General features: G+C 41.9%; 1 pseudogene; it reads left to right on the forward strand.

Moving 5' to 3' along the window:
- The first annotated feature begins 5,339 nt into the window (after window positions 1–5,339).
- Window positions 5,340–5,440, forward strand: LOC114630568 (annotated as a pseudogene).
- The last annotated feature ends 110 nt before the right edge of the window (window positions 5,441–5,550 follow it).

Raw genomic sequence — 5,550 nt, forward strand, 5'->3', positions numbered from 1 at the left:
AGGAGGAGGAGGAGGAGGAGGAGGAGGAGGAGAAGGAGAAGGAAAAATCAGACTGAAAAAAAGAGCAGGCATCGTGGCTCCCTCACTCAGGAGTCAAAGACAGAAAAATCCCTTTATTAAGCTCAAGGCCACCATGGGTACATAGCAAGATCCTGGTTCACCTGTTTGCCTCTCCATTAAAAACACTTTTAATGATATTAGTTGCTTAATGATTAGATGAAGGTATTGCAAACATGGAGAAAATTGAAAATTAAAAAGTTTCCAAATTTTATGTGTAAAATGTCTATGTATGATGAATACACATGTTTGCAATGTGGAGGACAGAGGTCAATGTCAGGTGTATACCTTTATTACTTTGAGACCAGTTCTTTCAATTAGCCTGGACCTCAGATTTAGCTAGACTAAATGGTTAGCACACCCAGTAACCCACCTCTCTCAACCTCCCCAGCACAAGGTTTAGAGATACGTGTCACACTGTGCCCAGCTTGTTGGTGGGTGTTAGGAGCGCCAGTGCAGATCCTCATGCTTGTTCAGTGAGCAATTTGCTGACTGAGCCATCTCTTTACTCTGATTCCAAGTTTTGAAACTAAGCTCAACGATTAAGAGTGCATGTACAGTCAGGCATGATGCTTTGCGTTTTTGAGATTGGATTTCTAAAGGAACTTGGAGCCAATTGAGGCTAGGCTGGCTGTCTAGCAGGTTCCAGAGATCAGGATTCAGTGTTTCTCTGGCTCCCTAGTACTTGAATTAAAAGAATAACAATAAATATTGCCACACACCCGGGTGCTTGTTTGTTTTGTGGCTTTTGGGGATCAAACTCAGGTCCTTGTACTTTTGAGATGAACACTTAACAGAAGCCGTTTCCTCAGTCCTGAACAGACCTTAAATGGTGAGTCAGTTCATTTTAATTGGAGCTTACGTAGTTAGGTTACAGCAACAAAGTATAAAACAAGAAATAGGTGTAAAGCCGAGCAGTGGTGGTGCATGCCTTTAATCCCAGCACTTGGGAGGCAGAGGCAAGTGGATTTCTGAGTTCGAGGCCAGCCTGGTCTACAGAGTGAGTTCCAGGACAGCCCGGGCCATAAGAGAAACCCTGTCTCGAAAAGCCAAAAAAAGAAAAAGAAAAAGAAAAAAGAAAAAAAAAAGGTGTGAAAGCATGGTTTCAGGAGAAAATGTTGTGCAGAAGTATTAAGGATGCAGAAGATTCCTGATGTTATTACCAGAGGAAAAATTTCATGTTATGTATAGACAAGTAAAAAAAAAAAAAAGACTCGAGGAACAATCTTTTATCTCTTTTATTTCTGTTCTAACCATAGACACGTGTTAGGTTGTTTTCTCAGATATTTACTATGTGCAAAACTAATCTTTAGTGAAAATAAAATACATTTATATGAAAATCTTAGGAATTAGTGTAGGTGGGGATGGTAGTGCATTTCTTTCATGTCAATACTCAAAGCCAGAGACAGACAGATCTCTCTGAGTTCAATGCCAGCCTGGTTTTCATAGTGAGTACTAGGCTAGCTAAGCTACATAGTGAGTGTCTTCATTAGAGCTTTACTGCTGTGAACAGATATCATGACCACGACAACTCTCATAAAGGACAACATTTAATTGGGGCTGGCTTACAGATTCAGAGGTCCAGTTCATTATCATCAAGTTAGAAACATGGCAGCATCCAGGCAGGCATGGTTCACGAGAAGCTTGAGAGTTCTACATCTTCATCTGAAGGCTACTAGTGGAAGACTAACTTCCAGGCAACTAGGATGAAGGTCTTAAAGCCCACACCCACAGTGACATACCTACTTCAACAAGGCCACACCTCCTAATAGTGCCACACCTTGGAGCAAACATATACAAACCATCACAGTGAGACTGCTATTCATGCCCTTTGCTTTCAGTAAAAGTCTGAAGAATTTCTGTGGCACTTCATATGACAAAGAAACTAGGAATTAAAAATGTTGAGACTTAACAGAGGAAACTCAAATGACCAAGAAACACTTACATGTTTAACATTCTTAGCCAGCAGGGAAATGCAAATCAAAATGGCTTTGAGATTCCATCATCTGCCTGTCAGAATGGCTAAGATTAAAAACACTAGCGACAGCTCCTGTTGTCAAGGATGTGGAGAAGGGGAACACTCTTCCACTGCTGGTGGGAGTGCAAACTTGTACAGCCACTTTGGAAATCAATATGGTGGTTACTCAGAAAATTGAAAATTGATCTACCTCAAGACCCAGCTATACCACTCCTGGGCATATACTCAAAGGTTGCTCCATTCTACCACAAGGACACTTGCTCAGCTATGTTGATCGAAGCTTTATTAGTAATAGCCAGAAACTGGAAACAAGCTAGATGTCTCTCAGCCAAAGTATGGATAAAGAAAATATACATTTACACAGTGGAGTATTATTCAGCAGCTGAAAACAATGGCATCATGAAACTTGCAGGTAAACTGATGGAACTAGAAAAACTAAAATCATCCTGATTGAGGTAACCCAGACCCAGAAAGACAAACATGGTGTGTACTCACAGTGGCTATTAGCTGTAAAGTAAAAGGGAATCATGTGACAGTCCACAGACCCAGAGAGGCTTAAGCAACAAGGAAGGTTTAAGTGGGGATGCGAGGATCTCCCAGGGAAGGAGAAATAGAATAGACTTCCAGGACAGATTGGAACAGGTAGGGTTGGAGGGACAAGGAGAAAATACTGAGAGAAACAATTGGAATTAGGGATTATTTCAGGGCCAGCTAAAAACCTAGTGCAATGCTAACTCCAGGAAATCTATGAGAATAACCCTAGCAAAGACTCCTAATGAAGGAAGACATGGAGCCTAAACAGGCCATCTTCTGTTATCAGGCCAGGCCTCAAGTGGAGGGATTGGGACACAAACCCAGTTACAAAACCTTCAACCTACAGTTTGTCCTGACTTCAGAGTGTTCTGGGACTGGAGTCTAGCATAATTGTCATCAGAGAGATGAGAGAGATTTCATCTAACAACTGATAAGAGCGGATGCAGAGTCCCACAGTCAAACATTCAACAGAGCTCAGGAGTTCTGCAGATGAGGTAGGAGGAAGGAACTAGATGGATCAAAGACACCATAAGAACATGATCCACAGAGTCAACTGACCAGAATTCATGGGCACTTAAGAGATCAGGGAGCCTGTAGGAATCTGACCTAGGTCCTCTGCAAATATGTTATGGCTGAGTAGCTTAATGTTCATGTAGGAATCCCAACAGTGGGAGCAAAGGGGTCCCTGACTCTTTTGCCTACTTATGGTGAAAAAAAAAAAACATATTTTCCTCCTACTGGATTGCCTTGTCCAGTCTTGAGTTAATATGAGATGCATGCCTGAATTTATTGTAGTTTGTTATGCTGTGTTTGGTTGATGTCTCTGGAAGACCTACTCTTTTCTGAGAGAAGGCAGAGCCAGGGCAGGGTGTGTGTGTTCATGTGGGGGGTGTGGGGGGGAGGGGAAGTAGGAAGACTGGGGGGAGGGGAAGGAGGGAAACTATACTTGAAATGCAGTCTATGAGAGAAGAATGAAAATAAAAAATGAGGTTTACATTTTTATCAAATTTAAATAATGTAGCAGCCATGTGATCATGGTAAGTCATGTGATCATGAGACTGCAAAACAGAGAAGTTACTTTATTACAGACATAAGGGGCTTGCTTTTGAGAGGAAGTGATACATCGTCAATAGTTTAATACATCATCAATTCAAGAGTTAATTTTCTGTCCGTGTGATGTTAGAGACTTGTGCTTGCTAGGCAACTCTACCAGTATCCCAGCTCAGGAGTCAAAGTTTTATAGTTGTATTGCTGTCTTATAGAATTCTTTTAATTCTTTTATGTTTACATATTGTAGAAGAGAATAAAGATAATCACTAAAGCTATAAAAATAGACTCAGTAATGGGATTAATCAGCAAAGCATCAGCAGTTCTAAGTAATTGTTTTAAATCTGTATTAAAATTGATACACAGATCAGCAGTAATCTTGCACTCAGCAGGAAACCATCTAATTCTGTCATAATTTCAATAAACCTGAGGCCCAGAATTGCTTCCTTTAGTCCTTTGGGTTTATGTTATATTTTAAAAATCAGCTAGAACATTCTGAGTCCAAGTAGTAGTTAAATGGAAAGTTGCTTTTATCATCTTGTAAGTTGTATCACTGATATTCTCTCTTTTAATATTTATTTTTATTTTATATGTGTGAGTGTTTAGTTTATGTCTGTTACTTCCACCATGTGGGTCCCAGGGATTGAATTCATTTGTCAGACAGAGCGACAGAGGTTTTTACCACTGAGCCAAGTATGTCCACAATACTTGAGGAGGCCAGAAGGGGACCTTGGATTTCCTGGAACTGCAATTACAGGCCTTTAGCCACTACATGGGTGCTAGGAACCTAACCTGATTCTCTGTAAGAGCAGCAAGCACTCTCAACTCCTAGGCCATCTCTCCAGCCCTGATATTCTGTCCTTGAACACCAGTCCTTTATGTTGGTTCACTATACAATGTGTATAGAAATCTATAATTGCACTTGGGTCACTTATAGACAATCTAAATCTAAATTCTTCCAACCATAGGGAACCACCCCACCCCCGACCCCCATCCTTTGGGACCTCCAGGATCAACACTGGTGCCCTCTAGGAGCTGGGACAAGCACCTTGGTGAACTTTGGGTCCCTCTCTCATCACAAGGAGCTGTTTCTGTCTCCTTGTGAGGGTTCTCAGGGAAGCTACTAGAGAAGATTCACAAACGAGTTTTTTTTTTTTTAATTATTCAGTTTTTAAAAAGTGTGTGTATGTGTGTGTGTAAGTCAGGTTTTATTCTTTCCATCATGTCGGTTCCAGGGATTGAATTTAGATTGTCAGGCTCAGGAACACGTGCTTTTACACACTGAGTGTTAGAATTCGAGCGCAGTTTGGACAGACAACACCAAAGCCGATCCGGTTCCAAAGGAAGGGGTTTATTTGGGGAAGGGAGTGGGAGAGAGGAACGGGAAGATGGCGAGTGAAGAGAAGAGGAAGAGAGAGAGAAGTAGAGAGGAGTAGAGGCCAGCCATGACCACATGGAGAGAGGGGGAAGAGAAGGGGGGAGGGGAGAGGACAACCTGCAGGTGCTCAGGGTTGAGGAGCAAGAGCGAGAGGAGGGGGCCAAGCAGCCCCTTTTATAGTGGGCAGGGTTACCTGTTGCCAGGTAACTGTGGGGCGGAGCGTACCTGGCTGTTGCCAGGTGACTGTGGAGGTGGGGTTTAACAGATTGCTAACACTGAGCAGTCTCCCTGACCTGGGGCATGTTTATCATTATTGTTTATTATTATTATTATTAAAGTTCCCATGTTTGCTTTGGCAGTACATATACTAAAATTTAAACAATTCAGAGATGAATATGGTCCCTGCTTAAGGATGACAAGCAAACATATATAAAAAAAAAATCTCGCCTATTTGACTGTGCCAAGTTATCCCAGGAAGCAGCCTTAGAAGACCTAAGCTGCGCCACGGAAGCAAGGCCCCTTTAAGGTTCTTCCATATCGCGGAGACGGAACCGGA

Source organism: Grammomys surdaster, unplaced genomic scaffold (genome assembly GCF_004785775.1).
Source record: "Grammomys surdaster isolate TR1022 unplaced genomic scaffold, NIH_TR_1.0 341, whole genome shotgun sequence".
Taxonomy (NCBI): Eukaryota; Metazoa; Chordata; class Mammalia; order Rodentia; family Muridae; genus Grammomys; species Grammomys surdaster.